The 19,585-nt window shown below is 45.3% G+C and overlaps 1 protein-coding gene and 1 non-coding gene across 2 annotated transcripts in view; both read left to right on the top strand.

Moving 5' to 3' along the window:
• Nucleotides 1-19,585, top strand: part of Rnf220 (ring finger protein 220) — a 207,492-nt gene that overhangs the window by 122,844 nt on the left and 65,063 nt on the right. The window lies entirely within an intron of this gene.
• On the top strand, nucleotides 16,146-16,218 carry Trnav-uac. The gene has a single exon. It is a non-coding gene; the product is annotated as a tRNA-Val (tRNA).

Genomic DNA, 19,585 nt, shown 5'->3' with positions numbered 1-19,585 from the left:
GTTGTTATGCAGCCCAAATGAAACAGCTGAGCAGTGTGGGGACAGCCTTGATGTGAAGCCAATTACTTTATTCACTTCCTCCTCCACCCCCACCTCCCTAGCCCCTCTGGTTGTTCCTTCCAGGGCTCTTTTTCTTCCAGGAGCTCCTCAATGTCCCTAGAGCTGATATCCCTGAAACATCTTTCCTGGGTTGGAAACCCTCATCCACAGAATGAACTAGTTCAGTCCAGTTCAGCATTTATTAGATTCTCATCCTGTGGGGCTCCACTGGGCCCTATGAATTCAGAACTTGTACCTGTTCTTTGGGGACTTGTCATCCTGTAGAGTTTTACCCACTGGCCTGTTTCTTCTGTGAAGTTAGAATTGATGTCATCTGCTGAGGAGTTTGGGGAATAGGGGATGAGTGGGGGCCCAGAGTGGTAACTATTAAAGATAACAATATGAGGAATATTTCTCAAATTCCTCTCTTCTTTCCATTAGTTCTGCTCACATCATCTCTTGCCTGGACTATTGCAATAGCAGCTCACTCAGGGTTTCAACTGCGGCTAATCATTGAACTCCCCTAGTTGGGCAGGACTTTCCAAAAAACCTAATGTCTGGACCTCTGACCAGGGATTCTGATTTAATTGACCTCAGTGCGGCCTGGACATCAGCATTTCTAAAGCTCCCTATTGTGTGACCAAGGTTGAGAACCTCTATTCTGTCTTTCCGTCTCTATTCTCATCCCCACTTGTCAGATCTGTACACCACCTGTGGCCAGGGTGAGCCTTACACAAGATAGTTGTGTTGTTCCCTTGCTTACCAGCCCCTTGGATTATAGGTTCCTCCAGAACAAGAACTTCTGGGAATTGATTGTGTCCCCAGCACTTAGCATAAAGCCTGGCCTGTAAAAAAGTGCTCAGTCAGCATTCCATGAATGAATGAACCAGTGAACAAACTGACCAACCAGTAACTCACAAACTGGCAGATGTTGGTTCTGTGCCTAGGCATATGTTGGTAGATTATAGCAGTTTGCCATGGAACCAAGAGAATAAGGCCAGTTGGGTACAGATCTAGAAACCTGGGGAGAAAGCAGGGACGGAGGGAGGGCAGGAGGAGAAGAGCAAGAAAGGAGGCAGGGAGAGGTCAGAAAGGCAGAGTTTCCTGAGAGGTGAATTATCAGAGGGACCACCATGGGTCGGGCAAGCACCTCGGCCCAGGAGTAATGGAGTTAGGGAGGAAGGCCCAGGCAGAACCGGAGAGAGCAATGGGAGCTGCTTATTCTGCCCCCAGGAAGTGCAGGCTGGGGACAGGCAGGCAGGAGGCAGCAGGCCCATTCCTCAGCAGCTAATGCCCCCAGCCTAACACAATTACCCCTTCCTTCTCCCTCAGCCCAGGCAAGGGGGAGGTTGCATGGAGGGCAAGCATGCCCCGCAGCTCGGGAGGTGGGGACCCGGCTAGAAATCCAATGAGGAGATCCACTTTGGTATTAGCCTGAGCTCCCCATTTTAGCTGGAGGGGCTTGCAAAGAGTCTGAGCTGGGGCCAGGAAAGATGCTGCTGGGAGTTCTGTGAAACCCGGTGCCCTGCCCTCCTGGGTGCCAATGGGACTTGATCTGAGACAGTCTCCTCCCCACCCTGTGACCCTATTCACCTGGCCAACAGCCTTACCTCTTCTCTGAGGCCAATTTGCTAGTGTGGCATTCCACCTGGGGCTGGCCCCCGTTGCTGCTTCTCACTCCCCACCTCACAGCCTCTCACCCTCCCTCTCTGCTCCACATTGATATAAATGGAGGCTCAGGCTGCCTTTAAATAGTCCGATCTATCAGAGGGGCACACGCTGCCCATAAATCTGCTGGAGCTGATGGCTCCCTAAGTGGACTGATAGGAGCTATTTCCGGCAAGGTGTTCAGTTACTCTCCCCCTCCCATCCCTCCCCCTAGCTTGCCCTTCCCCAGGGGCAGGGACCCTTTTTGTCATGTGGTAATTGGCATTTTTTCACTTGCACTTGGTCCTACAGAGGGCGTGCAGCGCCAGGCCAGCCCCTAACTGGATTAGCATTGGCTTTCAGAGGAGGCCCCTCTGGAGTGACCTTCCAGTTCAAGAGATCAGGATCGAGCTGTTGGCTCAACAAGGAAGGGGTGAGGTGGAAGGCGCGTGCCCAGGGGAGCCAACACTAAGTGTGGAGGGAGGGGGTGGCTGAAGTCCTCAGACCCTCTCTGGCTAAGCCTGCCTGTTTCCAAGGCACCAGCCTAAGGAGCATGGAAGGGACTGTAAGATAGGCTCTGGAGTTGAGGATCTCTATCCTGGCTGTCAGAGTCCATCTCCCCTACCCCACGAGAGCAGCCTTGGGCTAGCCTTGAGTTTTCCTTTTTTACAAATGACCTAGTATTGAATGGGGGATAGGAATCTGAGACTGGGATGGGATTCCTGTAGACAACAGTGTGGATCTGAAACAGAAGCTGGACAAGTCTCAGGGCCAGCTGTTATACATAGGGCATCTGATGCAGGAGCCAGTACATTACCCTAATTTGGAGGGCAGCTTCTAATGGATAGATTCCCTTGAGGGAAGGACAAAAGGCCTCTGGAGGTTGGGCCCTGCTTGGGGAGACATGGAGATGCCCTTGGAGGTCACCCCAGTGACCTCTGGTTAAGAGGTCACTATGGTCACTCAGAGATCATTGCTAACATAGCTCTATTTCCTGTCTCATTCTCCCTTTGTTTTCACAGGGCAGAGAGCTGAGCCAGCCCAGTGACATAGACCTAGGCCCTTGCCCCTGCCAAAGACTCCTAGAATATTCCACTAAGGTTCTTGTATCTAAAGAGAAGGAAAAAACAGAGATGGTGAGGGCAGAGAAGAGCTGATAGAGAATCATTCCTTGAGCGTGTCCTTAGAGCACTTCTCAGGCTTCTTTCCTGAAATCTGGGTTCTTGGGAATGGATTTAGTGAGTGGGTGGTGTTTTTTATTGGGATGCAGGAGGTGATATATTCCTGCTTATGGATTCTGGTTGGGAGCCAGGAAAAGTTCAAATAGAAGGCGCGGAAGAGTGTTATTTTGAACAAAGCAAGATTTTTATATTACAGTGACCCCATGTCTGGCCAGCTTTGGTAATTCACAAGAGGGTAAAGGGAAAATCAAAAGGTGAGATTCCCAGGTATGGGATCCGGGAGCAGGGACAAGAGTTGGCCGTATAGCCCTAGTCAGAGTTTTGGAACTGACCGGGACCTTTTCTCCTGCTCTAGGGAAGAGTCTAAGCAATGACAGAAGCCCAGTGAATGACATCAGGAATGTCTAACACCATGGAGCTTGTTAAGGTCATCAATTCTTAAGTGATCTTTCAGGAGACCTGAAGAGAACCTACCCTTTCTGGGCTGGGTGACTTGAGGGGAATAGTTTTTGTTTAGAAGCAATCCTGAGAGATTCTGGGGCAGCCACCATTACCCAGGGATAGCTTCACAGAGCATGAGCAGTTGCCCTACCCTTCCTCCCTCCATTCATTCATTTCTCCCTTCAGTCGGACCATCCTCTGGGTAATATGCCTGGTGCTGGTGAATGAAGCTGGGAGCATATCCAGGTCCAGTTCCCACCCTCAAGGGGCTCACCTCTGGGAGGGAGAAATAATTTTCTGAAGAGATGACAAAATCCAGAGTGTGAGGCACCCAGAGGTCACTGCTGAAAACTAGCATGAGGCACTCAATCCCACCCTGAACCTGGGCTCCACCTGCACTTCTGGGCGTTTCCACTTGTCTGATCCTCAGACTCCAAAAATCCCACCTGTCCACATCTCAACTTTGTCATCATACCTCTATGTTTGTTCCCCCTTCAGTGTCCCTAACTCAGTGAATGGCACCACTAAGAACTGGCACTGTCATCAGAGCCAGAATTCCAGTTCATCCTCAACCCCCACATCCCACTAGTGATCCATCAGTGTCCCTTCTAACAACATAGGTGACAACACCATTCTATACCTCTGCCGAGAATCCTCCACTGATCATTCCTCTCCACCAGGGTAAAATTCTTACATTGGCCACAAAGTCTGTAGGACCACCCTCTTTTGTCCTCTCTACTCTTTTTTTTTTCTTCTTAATATTATCAAAGATTGAACCCAGGGGCACTTTACTTCTGAGCCCTTTTTATTTATTTATTTTTTTTATTTTGAGACAGAGCCTCACAAAGTTGCTGAGGCTGGCTTTGAATTTGCCATCCTCTTGCCTCAGCCTCCTGAGTCACTGGGATTACAGGTGTGCGCCACTGCGCCCGGCCCTCTCTGCTCTTACATGCACCATCCCTGTCCCATCCTCACTCTACTCCAGCCACACTGGCCACCTGGTATTTCCTCAAACATAGACTATGAGATAAAGATATATTGTTATTATTTAATGTAGATGTTTGTGCCTGTTCTTGTCCTCCTACTTGTGATCTTAGGAATACTGAATTTACCTTCATTCTTGTCAGATAAATTCAACTGTGTAACCCCAGTGCCTAGCACAGTGCCTGGCACAAGGTGGATGGATGTTTATTTAATGTCTTGTGAATAAATGAATGAGCAAATACCAAAGAGATATCCTGCCTAGAGAAACGCACTAGTCCAACCCCCATGCAGGATTTAGAAGTGTTCTTCTGGAGCCCTTGCCCTCTGAAAACACTGTCCAGACCTATGACGAGCCTAGACAGAAAGGAGCCAAGGCCGTGTGCCCAAGGCCAATGAAGAACGTGATCATCACTTGTAGATGCCCAAGCATTTGAGCTGTGTTTGAAAAATGAGGAGGATGCCCAGAGTGGGGCCAGGAAACATGGGGCTGTAAAGGCAGGACAGCAGTGGCCTGTCGAGGAAAGGCCTGGAGGCAGTCCAACTTGGAGGCATGCAGAAGGCCACCTGGCAGTGTCCCAGCTCTCCCACAGACACACTATGTGGCTCTGAATAACTCATCACCTTTTGCCTTTTTTTTTTTTTAAAGAAATAAGAGGTTAGATGGGAAGATTTCTGGGGACCATTCCTACTTGAATATTCTAGGGTGCTACAGAGACTCTTTAGGTTCAGATTGCCTGAGTTTGGAAGCTCAGCAGAGGAGCCTGGCTTTGGTCTTGTTGGCAGCACAGTTTCTAGGCAGAAAAGTTTGGCTCAGAACTTGGTCTATGAACTAGAGGCAAAAACTTCCTCTTAGCCCTCTACACAGACCTGAGGCTTCAGGAAAATTGATGAAGAACAAAGACTTCATTTGCAGGCAGTCTGAGGTGTGTGGAGCTAAAGAGAGGTTGGTTATGGCAAAGGCATCGTCTCCCCCTGGGACACTCCGGAAAGGGGCTTTTGTCTGTTTTTAGACTAGCTTGTCTCCCCGCCCCACGATCCCCAAAAATTATTATAAAGAATTATTGCCATTAGTACGTCTTTCCTACTGAAAGGAGAAAATCGCCTCATTCATAATTTATACCCTCAATTACTATTAATAAAGAAATATTTCAGCAGAAAATCGCCTGGGAAAATTACACGTAACATTGCATTAACATTCTATTTGAACATTTTCATCACATTTGTTATAGAGTTAATAAGAGGGATACGGTCCCCTGACTTCTTCATGAAATTATGGGCTGACGATGATAGTTTAATCTTTTAGACTTTATATAATATATTCACTTTACTAATTGAGCTATCCAAGGAGCAGTTAGAGATGTTCTTAAACGTGGAGACAGAGGAATCAGGGCCATGACTTTGCTGCCAGAGGCACCGCCTGTCGGGGTGGGGCTGTGGGTGAAGCTTGCTGCCTTAGGCCCTGGCCGGCCTGGCACCCACCTCACAGGCCCAGGATCTTTGTGCTACCTGACAAGGTGTGTGTGACTCCTGGGAAGGTGTGTGGAGCAGCTGAGAGGCAGAAGGGAGGCCAGGAGGAGATGAGAAAAGGAGAGAAAAATGTTTCCCTTTCTAGACTATTTCTTTGGCCCTCACTTACTTCAGTTGCCTCCTTCTGCCTGCATTGTCCTGAGCCCCGGGGGGATTCATAGTTAAAAGGGGCAGCAGACCCATGATGGTTTGTGCAATTAGCCTCAGCATTGGTTCTAGATACCGAGAGCTCCTGGAAGACCTGGATCCTATGGAAAATCCTGTGGAACCCCTAGAGACAGGCACTGGAAAAGGTGGTGCCCCTATGGGCCTTCCTAGCACAAAAAGAGTTACTATTTTTTCCACATCTTAATGGAAATGACGGGATATGTTCTGGGTAGCGGGAAGGACAGTGGAGCAAAGTTAAGACAGTCAGTCATTTGTCGCTGCTTTAGTCTAGGCACTGTTCCATCAGCAACCTGGAGCAGACCTAGCAAGGATGTAGATCCTAATCCTGACTCACCTCAAATGTCACCTTTTCTTATATATCCACTTAGCGATATCTCCTTCCCTTGTCACTCTCTATGATAGTACCCTGCTTGATTTTTTGTAACATTTATCACTTCTTAACAATGCCTGTTTCAGGGGCTGTAGTTGTGGCTCACGGAGCTGGGATTGTGACTGTGGTAGAGCACTTGCCTATTTAAGGCACTGGGTTCGATCCCCAGCACCAAAAAAAAAAAAAAAAAGCCTGTTTTCCCCCCCCTACTAGAATTCATGCTTTCTGTCAGTCCCACTCGATGCTAACTAGTTGCCCAACACCTTGAACAGGGTGGTAGGCAATCTAGATATATTAGCTGTATCAGTGGAAGTGGACACAGTGGTCAGACAATGTGCCTGAAACTGTGGAGTTATACAGAATGGAGACTAAAGCTGCTTTCTAATTGATCCCGAGTCTGAGCATCTCTTTTTGCCTTCCTGACCCAATATGTCAACAGATGGGAAGGCACTCAGACTCCTCGCCACCTTCATTGCCAATGGTAAAGCAGGCAGCAGCATCCCTCACATTTACCATTGCAACAATCTCCCCGCTTTCTTTCTGCCCTCCTATAATCTATTCTCCAACCAGCAGCCAGAATAATCCTTTAAAACATAAAACAGACTCTATGACCCCCCCTTGCTCCAAACTTTTCCAGGCCTTCCTATTACACATAGAATAAAATCCAGTGTCCTTTTCTTGGCCTACAGGACCCCTGATCTGGCCCCTGACTTCTTACCCCCTCACCCCATTTATTACCACTCCACTGCGACCTCATCAACCTCACTGCTTCTTGAATACAGGGTCATTGAACATGTTTCCTGTGCCTGGAACACTCTCCCTTCATCCTCTTCCTCACTTCATTCAGCTATTCGCTCAAATGTCACCTCTTCAGGGAGTATTTCCCTGACCAGCTGGTGTCCCTCATGGCATCTCCTTGCCCTGCTTAATTTTCTTCACTGCATTTGTCCCTATATGACATACAACAGAACTTTTATCTGTTGGTTATCTGACTCCAGAAGTAGAAGGTAGTACCACATTCACTGATATTTCCAGCACCTGGAATAGTACCTGGAACATAGTAGGTGCTCAATAAATGTATTGAGTGAATGGATTAATTTTTGCTCTGCTTTTCTCTGCACATGCTGCATCTGTGTGATCTCATCCTTTCCCAGGTAAATGGTACCCCAGTATGCCAATGGTTTATAAATCTCAACTTCAATCCAAATCAGGTTCCTGAGTTTCCAACCACTTTGGGACCACCTATTGGATACCTCCCCATGAAGAAATCTAAAGTGCAAAACATCCAAAGTGGAAACTGAATTAGGTTCCTATCTCACTAAATGGCAGCATAGCAATCTTAGATGCCCAATCCAGAAGCTGGGATTATTTTTGACTCCTCTTTCTTTCTCATCCCTACATCTAATCAATCTCTAAACTCTGTTAATTCTACCCTTATATAGCTCTCAGATCAATCCACTTCCATCCACTTCCAAGGCTCCTACCTAATCCAGGCCACCGTCATCATGTCTCACCAAATTACTGTCCCAGCCTCCAGCTGGTCTCCCTGCCTCCAGTCTCCTTTTCCTCTAATCCATCCTCTACAGGATGTTTTATGTTTTTGTCTAAAACATAAATCTTGGAGTCAGAGATAATATCCCAGCTTCTAGCTTGAGGAATTAGATGATAATGACTCCTATCACATTAAATGGAAGAGGAGGCAGTCTGGGGACATGTGACATTTGACTGCCTTTGTGGCATTTTCTTAAAACATAGCTGTCTCCTCCCACTAGGTGGCAGAAATCATCTCATTCATCTTTGTATCCTCTGTGTCCTCCACACCCAGCACAGTGCCTGGCACAGAGCAGGTGCTCATGAATGTTTGTTGTATGTTATTCACCCTGAAATTCATTCAGTAAGGAAGGGGCTGTTTTTGAAAGCCCTGCACACTGGCACCCCGTCACTGCTATTAGATTATTAGTGATATTGTGCTATGATTCCTGTTTGTCCGACTAAACATTGAGCCCCTCTTTCACAGCTAAGTCATTAGCACAAAGTAGGTGCTCCGTAATGTCGGTTAAGTGACAAACTGAATCTCTCACTGGTATGTTACAGCATCCTATTCACTGGTCCTTCTTCCTCCTGCTGACCTGTCAGCAAGACCAGCCACTCTCCCAGGCAGATCTCTGGTCCAGCCACTTCTCAACTCTCTTGGTGTCTGTGACTCACTGCCTCAAGGGTAGCTTTCCATCTCTGCCATCAGCTACTGTCACTAAGGATTTGAGTCATCACCCTTCTCTTCAATACCGAGTACACTGCTCTCTAACAGAAATGTTTCTCTGTAGAATCTTGCTCTTTCACTCTGCTTGGGGAGAGATGCCCAAGAGAAGGGACGTGAAGGGAAGGATCCTACAGGTGGGAATCATGTTGGATGAAGTAGACAAGGACATGAAGTCTTGAAAGGGGAGTTTATGAGCTGACGATGTGGCTCAGTGGTAGAGCACTTGCCTGGCATGCACAAGGCTCTGGGTTCAATCCCCAGGACCATACACACCACACACACACACACACACACACACACACATACACACACAGGGTTGGGGGCCGGGATTCTCTAGACTCTCAAGGAAGAAAGCACATAAGAGAAGGCATGATTGAAGACTGAGGAGAAAGGCAGACACCCGATCCCAGCATGGGAGTAGTGTATAATGGAATATATGATATGATACAAATAATTATTACAATATGTAATAATAACCACTATGCCTAAAATGGCCCAGGCAACATTCCAAGTGCTTTACATGCATTGTTTTATTTACCCTACACTAGAATCCTAGGAGTTAGGAGCTAGGAATTTGTGTGTGTGTGTGTGTGTGGTGGTGCTGGGGATTGAACCCAGGGTGTGCATGCAAGGCAACTGAGCTATATCCCCAGCCCAGGAGCTAGGAATTTGAACATCGTTTTCAGCGGGATTCACTTAAGACTTGGAATGGGGACAGCTGCATGGTCAGATTTGCCTAAAGTTTGCACATGGAATACTTCACCCAGAAGAGAAAGGTATCAGCCTCAGGACAACTGAGGGGTCATTACTGAGCTATCAGACCATGGATAAACCAGACTAGGGAAGAGAAGAGACCAGAATTCATAGAAGGAAGCTAAAGGTGAACATCATGAAAAGCTGAACTGCACCAGAATCAGGAGTAAGTCTGGAAGGACATAGGGAGAGTTCATACTAGATAGTTTGAGTTTAAAGAGTTTACATCCACCGAAAGTGTATATGAGGGTCTGATACTCCCAAGAGAGTTCAATGGTAAAGATAGAAAATCTAGAATCAACAGTATACAGACAACGGTCGATTCCATGGGGAAGTGTCCCCATTCAAGACAGAGAGCTGGGCTTCCTGAGCTCTTCGTCATCTAACCCTTGCTTACCTCTCTAGAATCATTTCAGTGTCCCTTCTGACTGCTCCCCTCTGCGGTTCTACTGTAATACTTGGATTCCCCAGCTGGGCCATGTTCTTCCTCCTGCAGGTCTTTGCCTTTTATTTAGAACCCAATCTGCCCCACTTCACTTAGCAGATGCTGACCTCTCCTTCATGTCATATTTATTTTATTTTATTTTATTGGTGCTGGGGATTGAACCCACAGCCTTGTGCATGCAAGGTAAGCACTCTACCAACTAAGCTATATCACCAGCTCTGTCACATTTTAAAAATCAAACTTTAACTTGCTTGCTCCTGAAATACACTTCTTTTTTTTTCTTTTTTCTTTTTCCCCTGGGATTGAACCTAGAGCTTTGTGCATACGAGGCAAGCACTCTACCAACTGAGCTATATCCCCCAGCCCTGAGATGCACTTCTTATAACATATTTGTATATCCCCTCACACCCCTTCATGCTCCCGTTTAACAGGCTGAGAAGCATAGAAAAAAGCTCCAAGGGCTTCACCAAAATTCCTTATTACATTTACTAGGGAAGCAGGACCCAGATGGTCCACTGGCCCTCATGCTCAAGAGTCAAAGGCCTGATCCTTCAGTACTATGGGGGACAAGAGAATAAGAGAGCCCCAGGTCAGACTGCTCGTGCACTGACATAGGTATTCTGCACATTTATACTTCCTTCTTTGAACAAGAGTATCATTTGCTGTATCTTAGATGTCAACTGCCTCCAAGAAGCCCTCCTTAACCCCTGGAGAGGTGAGGTGCCTCCCCTGTCTGTGGTCTCCAGTGATGACCCCTGCTAGGATCATTGCTCTGTTTTTATTACCCACTTTGCCACTAGTCTGCAAGCTTCTGGAGAAATGCTTGTTTAATAAATGAGATAATTGTGCCCCACTGTGTGTCATGCTCTATGGTGAGCCCTGTGGCCACCAAGTTGACATGGGCACAGCTCATAAGCAACGACCATACTAAGGACCTGATCTTCATCCCTGGAGATCAGCTATTTGGCTTCAGTATATTACTAGAGATCACTTTGACACAGTAACAAATGCTTTTTAAGTCTTCACAGATACATAATTTCCTTTGATCTTCCTAGTGGTTTTGAGGGGGATGGTAGATCAAGCAGAAATTAGTTCCCAGACCTTAGCTACCAGGAAGAATGGGGGTGGGGAGGCTACCATCTTTGTTATCACAAGTTCACCACTTGAAAAAAGCAGAAATGGAAGCCATGGGATTCCAGCAGCTCTCCTTTCTCTGGGGTTTCTAAGGGCAGAGATTTGGCCCTGAGTCCAGGTCTCAAACCATTTTCACTCTATCTTGAGACTTGTGATTTCCCTGTCGTTTGAACATGTTGGAACCCTCCCACCCTTATGGCTCCAGCCTAAGATTAGGGAACCCTAGGCCAGGAGAGGCCACTGGCTGGAGTCTGACTGGAGCTCCCTAGCCCATCCAGGACAGGATGGGCCCCAGTGTAAACCGGATTCACCTTGTAAACAGCTGAGCAGCTGGGCTCCATCTTGGCAGGGGAGCCCCAGCAACAACCCAGCAGGATAGCCCCAGCCCAGCAGGGCATTGTCCAAAGAAAAAGGGGGGGGGGGAAAGCTGAGTAAACAAAAGGGACGGCCAATTTTTTAGTCTCTGATTTGTTATTTCAGCCGGACATTTGCCTGGCGGACTGTGGGGCTGCATTGGGCTGGGCAAGGCTAGCTTGGTCAAACCCGAGGGGCTGGAGTCTCAGTGATCTTCCTTACCCCATCTCCCCTTACCCCATCTCCCCTTTTCTCACCTCACCTCTACTCTAGGCTCCCTCTGGGAAGGAGCCAAGGTGGGGGCTGCTGACAAGTGAGGACAGGCTTCAGGAGCTGGTGGGGGAGGGTGACAATCATGGGTTAAAATTGATTCTGGGTAAAGGAAGAAATGATGGACTGGGCTTGTGGCTCAGTTGTAGGGTTTTCACCTAGCATGTGTGAGGCCCTGGGTTGCATCCTCAGCACCACATAAAAATAAATAAACAAAATAAAGGTATTGTGTCCATCTACAAAATATATATATAAAGAAATAAATGAGCAGGGTGTCCCGGTGCACTGGGAGAAAATGTTAGTACTGGGTCCTTGGCATTTGCCTAGCTTCTGAGCATACACAGAGACACACCCAAGGTGCTGTGAGAACATAGAGCAAGGGTGATACAGTGGAAAAAATAGTCAAGAGTCAAGATGGATCTCCATCTCATGGGCCTTGAAATCCGCTAAGAAAATGGAGGGAAAAGGGGTAGAAAATCTGATACAGGTATTCACATTGGAGAACAACAAAGAAGCTAGAATATGACAAAGACAGGAAGTGATAAATGAATGTTCTAACCAAATGACAAGAACTTGAAGGGAATAAATAGTACAATAAGATATAGAGAGTCCTGGAGAGAGGGACTGCTCTATACAGGATGATCAGGGAAAGAACTCTCTGACATATTTGAGTGGAGAACTCATAGATCACAAATTCAAGGCCAGCCTCAGCAACTTAGCAAGACCTGTCTCAAAAAAATAAATAAATAAATAAAATGGGCTAGAGATGTAGCTCAGTGATGGAATGTACCTGGGTTTAACACTAGTATTTAACAAAAAAGAAGAAGAACTTGAGAAGGAAGGAGGCCAGAGTAATTAGAGTTCAGTAAGGGGAAGGTAGCATAAGATGAAGTCAGAAAGGAGGGGAAAAGCCAGGAGATGTAAGGCCTTACAGCCAGTGGCTACAAGTGTAGATGTAGTCTAAGTACAATGGGAAGCGATTTAGAAGTTTTTTTAAGTCATTGGATGAAACTGCCTTACCCCTGAAAGTTTTTACTCCTCTCTCATACCCAGGTCCCCTGCCAGCAGAGGGGCAAGACAGCATGTGTTAGGTTTCACAATGGTTGGTTTCCAATATGTTTTCATGGGAAATAAATAATCAAATCAATTCATATATAGTTAACTCCTCCTCTTTGACCTCATCAGGACCTCCAGGGCCCAGTTCTAACATTTTCCCCAGCATATATACATCACCCTGCTCATTTCTTCACCCAGACTCAACCCATGACCATTCTTTTTTATTTTTTAAAATTTTTTTTTAGTTGTAGTTGGACTCAATACCTTTATTTTATTTATATATTTATATGTGGTACTGAGGATTGAACCCAGCACCTCGTACATACCAGGCAAGCACTTTACTGCTGAGCCACAACCCCAACCCCCCCATGACCAATCTTACGAACTATTTTCTCATCAGTACTCCTCACCTCCTCTGTACCTGTTCACACTGAGCAAAGCCCTAATTCTGTAGCATTGCTACAACCCACTTCAATGCCCACGCAGAGAGCTGTTGAACAAAATCACAATACTCTGCAGACTAATCCCACAGCAGATGCCTGTTCACCTGGTCTCAGAGTTTTCTTCTTCTATCCATTCACTCTCACTTCCTATCTCATCTAGAAGGCCAGGATATATGGTATCCCTCCACTCTGAGCACCTTCCCTTCAACTCCATTTGAACCCTTTCTTTTCCTGTTCTCTTTCCTGGAGGTCACCTCCTCTTGTTCAGAGCTTAACTTCTCTGCCAGCATTTATGTCCCATACAATTTGATCTCTCTGTCTTTCCATTCTCATCTCTCCTTATTCTGTGTCTTAACCTTTATGAACACCAAAGCACGGGCTGTATCGGATAGCCAACATAGCTAACATTGATTGAGACCTTATTATGTATCTCTCTATTTTAAGTACTTCACATGCATTAATTTATTTCATGATAAACACAGCCCATATTAAGGAACACTATTCTATAACATACTATATTAAACATATTATTCCATAATTATTCCTATTTTACAAATGAAGAAACTGAGGCACAGAGAGGCTAAGTAACTTTCCACAGCACACAGCTAATAAATGGTTGAGTTAGGAATCAGATTTTGGCATCTGACTCTGGTGCTCATGATTTTTGCTCTTCTATTTCATCCTTTATCTTTACTCATTCAGAAAGACTAAGCTCAGGGACCATTCACTCCAGGGAACATTCCCTTACCACCTTTCCTGATCTTTTTCCCAGACCCCCTACCCCACGGCTACCAAGGTCTAGCATGTAGTAGATGCTTATATAAACAATATAATAGCATTATTGAGATGTCATTCACAAATAATTCAATTCACCAAACAATTTAAACTGTACAGCTTAATTTTTTTAAAGTATATTCTCACAGCTATATAGTCACTGCCATGTTCTAATTTTAGAACATTTTTGTCCCCCCTAAAAGAAGCCCATTAACAGTCAATCTCATCCTTTCCCTCCTCAGCCCCTGGCAACGACTAATCTACTGCCTTGATAATTTTGCCTATTCTGAACATTCATATAAATGGAACCCTACAATAAGTGGGGTTTTTTTTAACTGGCTTCTTTGACTTAGCATGTTTTCAAGGTCTATCCATGCTTTACTATATATCACTACATAATATGTATTATGAATTAATACAATTCCTTTTTATAACCAAAGAATATTCCATTGTATGGATTACCACATTGTTATCCATTCCTTAGGTGAAGGGCATTTGGGTTGTTTCCACTTTGTGGCTCTGCTGACTGATGCTGCTCTGAGCATTCACAGAGGTTTCTGTGTGGCTGTATATTTTCAGTTCTCTTGGATATGTATCTAAATATATATCCAATTTCAGGTCATATAATAACTATATTTAATATTTGTAATAATGTCCAAACTGTTTTCCAAAGTGGCTGCACCATTGTACATTCCCACCAGAAAACAATGTGGGTTCCAGTTTGTCTACATCCTCACCAACATTTGTTATTGTCTTTTTTAATATAGCCATTCTAGTTGATAGGAAGTGTCTTGACAAATTTTTAAAAACTAATTATTAGGGGATGGGGGGGCAGCTCAGTGGTAGAGCATTGCCCGGCAAGTGTGAGGCACTGGGTTCAATGCTCAGCACCATTTAAAATTAAATAAATAAATAAAGGTATTTTGTCCGTCTACAACTAAAAGAATATATATTTTTAATATTTATTTTTTTAGTTTTCGGCAGACACAACATCTTTGTTTGTATGTGGTGCTGAGGATCGAACCCGGGCCGCACTTATGCCAGGCGAGCGCGCTACCGCTTGAGCCACATCCCTAGCCCTAAAAAAATATTTCTTAAAAAACATTAACCAGTAGCTCTCAAAGAAGATTGACATTGGAATTAGGTCTTGAAGGATGAAAATAAGTTTGCCAGATGAACAAAGAAGACGGAGAGAGCTGGCTGCCAGGTAGAGGGTTTGTTTTCTGTCTACTGACTCAGAAGTAGAGAATTTTTACAAACAACTTAGAATCTTGTTGATGAGATCTAAAGAAGACATCTGCTAGCAAGAAAAAGGACCAAAACAGAATGTCAGATGGTCTTGATTGGCTCAAACAATGGGTAGAATCTTCCAACCAGATGCAGGCAACTGGTATTAATGCTTGAATCTGAGTGCCTGCATAGGGGAGGGAAACTAAACTAAAGAAAAGCTCTGGGGATTATTTGACCATAAATTAGAAGTCAGCAAGTGCCATAGCCACCCCTATATATCCGGTATCATTTGAATCCCGAATGATTGAGGAGATAAACAATTCTGCTCCATCCTCTACTGGTCAGACTACTGATCAGTCCACCTATAGGACTATGTCCTATTTGGGAGAAAGGAACTGGTCAACAACTGTAATCATTCCCATAAAACATGGACCTCAGTAGTTTGCCAAAAATGACATATTCCTATTACTTAGCTTCCATGACCTTCACAGCTGTCCTTGGGGTGGTCTAATAATAATAGCCAATATTTATTGAGTGCTTACTATGTGCCCAACTTTCTTGTTTTCTCTATATAAAATAACATAATCCTCATAATAACTTGGAGGTAGGTAAATTATCTGCATATTTCAAATAAAAAAACAGCGGGGCTGGGGCTGTAGCTCAGTGGTACAGAACTTGCCAAGCACAAATGAGGCACTGGGTTCAATCCTCAGCATCACATAAAAAATAAATAAATAAAATAAACTTTTTTAAAAAGGCAGTGGATGGCCTTAAAAACAGGTGCAGGACCTTAAGTAACTTAAATAAAATTATTGAACTGTAGGACCAAGATTCAGACCCTGGGCTACTGAGGAGTCTAAGCAAACAAAAGATAAGGAGACTCTTTAGGACTCTGCACTAGTTGCTTCAGGAAGTACTGTTAGGCTGGATCTTAATCCAACTCTAGACTTGAAGAGACTGCTGAGCTTAGATGCTTGAGTTCTAGTGCCATGAGGCATAAAAAGAGAGAGGCAGCCTTTTACATGTGGGCTTATTTGTTGGAAAGTAAAGGCAAGAATGGGAACAAGCTGGGGATATAGCTCAGTTGGTAGAGTGCTTGCCTTACATGCACAAGGCCCTGGGTTCAATCCCCAGCACTACCAAAAAAAAGAATGGGGACAAACTATGTGCATATTTTAGTTGGTTCTAGATACTCATCAGGACAACCAACTATTTATGGATTTCTTTTGTGTGTGTGGAGGGGAGGGAGAATTGGTATTGAACCCAGTAGTACTTAAGCACTGAGCCACATCCTCAGCCCTTTTTATTTGAAACAGGATCTTGCTAAGTTACTTTGGGCCTTGCTAAATTTCTGAGGCTGGTTTTGAAGTCAAGATGCTCCTGCCTCAGCCTCCTGAGCCAATGGTATTACTGGTGTGTACTTCTGAACCCCACTATTTAGGGATTTCATTTACTCTATCTGCTTCTTTCTTCTTCTGACCTCCTCTGCTTAAATAGGTCTCCCCTAAGCTCAAGATGTAGCTCAGTGGTAGAGCATTTGCCTAGCGTGGATTAGGCCCTAAATTCATTTCCCAGCACCAAAAACAAAAAGCAAGTCTCTACTTGGCCTGGCCTTGGATCACATCTGAAGTTATTCCAAGGAGAAAATTGTTCCTTCATTTAGTGTTGAGATAAAGAAAATAAATCTCAAAAAGGTGAAGTAAATTATTTAAATTCTTTACACAGCTAGGATTCTGAACCCTTAGGCTTTTGACTGAAGAAGGCTGTGTTTTTTTCTCCTTTTTTCTACCACAACAACGGAAAATGGGCATAATCTCAGTGGAACAGAACTGGATCCCTGGGGGTCAGGATACTTAAAAACCAGGTCATACTAGGAATCACTGAATGGACTAGAAATAGTCAACAAAGGGGCTGGGGCTGTAGCTCAGTGGTAGAGCCCCTGCCTCGCACATGTGAGGCACTGGGTTCGATCCTCAGTACCACATAAAAATAAATAAGGATATTGTGTCCAACTACAACTAAAAAATTTAAAAAAAAAAGAAAAGAAATAGTCAACAAAGAGAAAAGGAGACTCTAGGGACCACTCTGATTTCATATTCCCAAAAGGCTATTGTGTGGGATTGAGAGAACACCTTTTCTGTTTGAGCCCAAGGGATTAAACACAGACCAGGGGGTGGAACTTCCAGAGAAATAGACAGCTGAAGCTGTGTGCGAGTTTTCTAAATAGCCAAATCTCTCCTGAGCAGAAATGCCCAGGAATGTCTGGAGCCTCCTGGCCATGGGGCAGTTTAGGCAGACACTTGTCAGACCACTTTCCTGGAAGATTGTGGAGATGGGCCGAATCACGAGACCTTTCCAGACTTTCAACAGGGTAGTTTGGGGTTTGGGGCTCCAAGGCCAGCCTCTCCCAGCCTTCAGAACTCTGGAAGTCTCTGAGCATCACACCTGTGACTTGGCCTGCTCTATCTGATTGTGTCCTTCCTTCCCAAAGTGTCCTCTAGCCTCCCCAGGAGACTGAGGAGAGAAGACCTGCATATCTGGGGCCTGTGTTGCTGGGTGGCCTTCTCCAGGTCTTACTTTTCCCTTGAGGTTAGGTGGACCTTCCTAGGGCAGGATATGGAGTCAAGGCCAGGGTCTGGGCTAGGGGAACTTTGTGGGAGAAAGGCAAGCTGAAGTCTAGGGATGAGCCCCGGGTGAGGGAGGAAATATCCAGAAGGAGTGAGTACCTGTCTGGTGCTGAAGCACGAAGGTTCATTTGATGACAACTTCATTAGGATTTTCCTCTCATCATTCGGACTGTGCACCACACTCACACACATATATAACTATTGGAAAAACGATTTTAATACCCATGGCACATTGTCCTTGTGTGATATAAAATCCAATGACATGTGGCATTTGGAAAAGGTCACTTCTCCCATCAGGATTCATTAGCCTGTTTCAGCCTCTACGCCTGCAGGACGGGTCCCAGCTGCCTGTCCCCTATAGTGGGGGCAGCTGGACAGGTGGAGCCCACAGGGACCCTCCCTGGAGAGCAAAGGGCCTCCCTCGAGTGATGACCAGGGAGCCTTTACTTTGGCCAAGCTCCTTCTCTAACATGCCTGGGGAATAAGGAAGGATGATATCCAGAGAAAATGAAGCCCCTGACCAGGCAGTCATGATTTTGAGGTCTGGGGTACAGGAAGAAGAAAGATAGAAACAGAGCCTCAGTCTGTTTCCTGAGTATCATCCTTTGGGCAGAGGATAGGAGACCTGGGACTTTGAAGTGAGAATTGAATGACCAGGGTGGATTCTATGAGAAAATCAAGGACATGGGGAAGACAGAGGCCTGGGAGGCCATTGTGGCAGGATCCTGGGCTGCCTTTAGGGACCTGACTAGAACCTGCATTCTCCTTATATTCTGTTCATTCTTCTTTCAAAGCTAGGACCCATGTCTGGTCTTCTGGCTCCTCTCTTATGTTCTTTATGTGCTTGGATTTCATCTCTAGGTATGAAGTGGGTGTGTCCTCCACCCAGGCCCCTGGGAATAGGCATTATCTGTCAATGTTGATGGTGGTATGACCAAGGGATGGGCCATCCAACACCAACATCCATGCCTTCTACATTTTACTTGTCGGCCTGTGCTGGCATTGGCATCTCTGTGAAAAGCCCAGCCTTACCAGCTTGGGAAGTTACCTCCTTAACAGCTAAATAGGAGTGGCTTCTACAGATCCTTGTGCTCTTGGCTTGTTAGATGGGAGTCACCAATAGGTCACAAAAGAACTCTGGTTTCAGAAAACAAGAATGAGGATAGTCAGAGTGCAAGGAAAGACTTTGGAAAGATTAGACATGAGGCCAGGCATGGTGGTGCACACTTGTAATCTCAGCAACTCAGGAGACTGAGGCAGGAGGATCACAAGTTCAAGGTCAGCCTGGACAATTTAGCAAGATCCTGTCTCAAAATAAAATAATATAAAGAGGGTTGGGGATGTAGCAGCTCAGAGGTAGAATGTTCATGTATTCAATCTCTAGGATTCCCCCCCACACAAAAAAATAAATAAATAACTAGAGCTGGAGACAAGGAAGGTAGTAGGTTCACTCAGATGAGGGGAACAGGGAAGACACACACCCTAAGACAAAGCCTCAGAAGCAAGAAGCCCATGTGTACAGCCTAGTTCCTGAGCTATGGTGCCCATCTACTCACACACTCACAACCTGTCTTACTTGTCTGTTCTTGCAATGGGAAAAGGAGGGGTCTCTAGCAAGGAGAAGAAGTATCCAGTGAGACCAAAAGAGGCAGGAGCGCTGAGCGCAGTGGTGCATGCCTGTAATCCTAGCCACTTGGGAGGCTGAGACAGGAGGATCATGAGTTCAAAGCCAGCCTCAGCAACTTATTGAGACCATAAGCAACTTAGACCCTGTCTCTAAAAAAAAAAAAGGGCTGGCTCGGTGATTGAGTGCTCTTGGGGTCAATCCCCTGTACCAAAAAAATACATAAATAAATAATTTAAGTAAATAAATAATAAGAAT

Source organism: Marmota marmota, unplaced genomic scaffold (genome assembly GCF_001458135.2).
Source record: "Marmota marmota marmota unplaced genomic scaffold, marMar, whole genome shotgun sequence".
NCBI lineage: Eukaryota > Metazoa > Chordata > Mammalia > Rodentia > Sciuridae > Marmota > Marmota marmota.
This window is presented reverse-complemented; position numbering and strand designations above follow the sequence as displayed.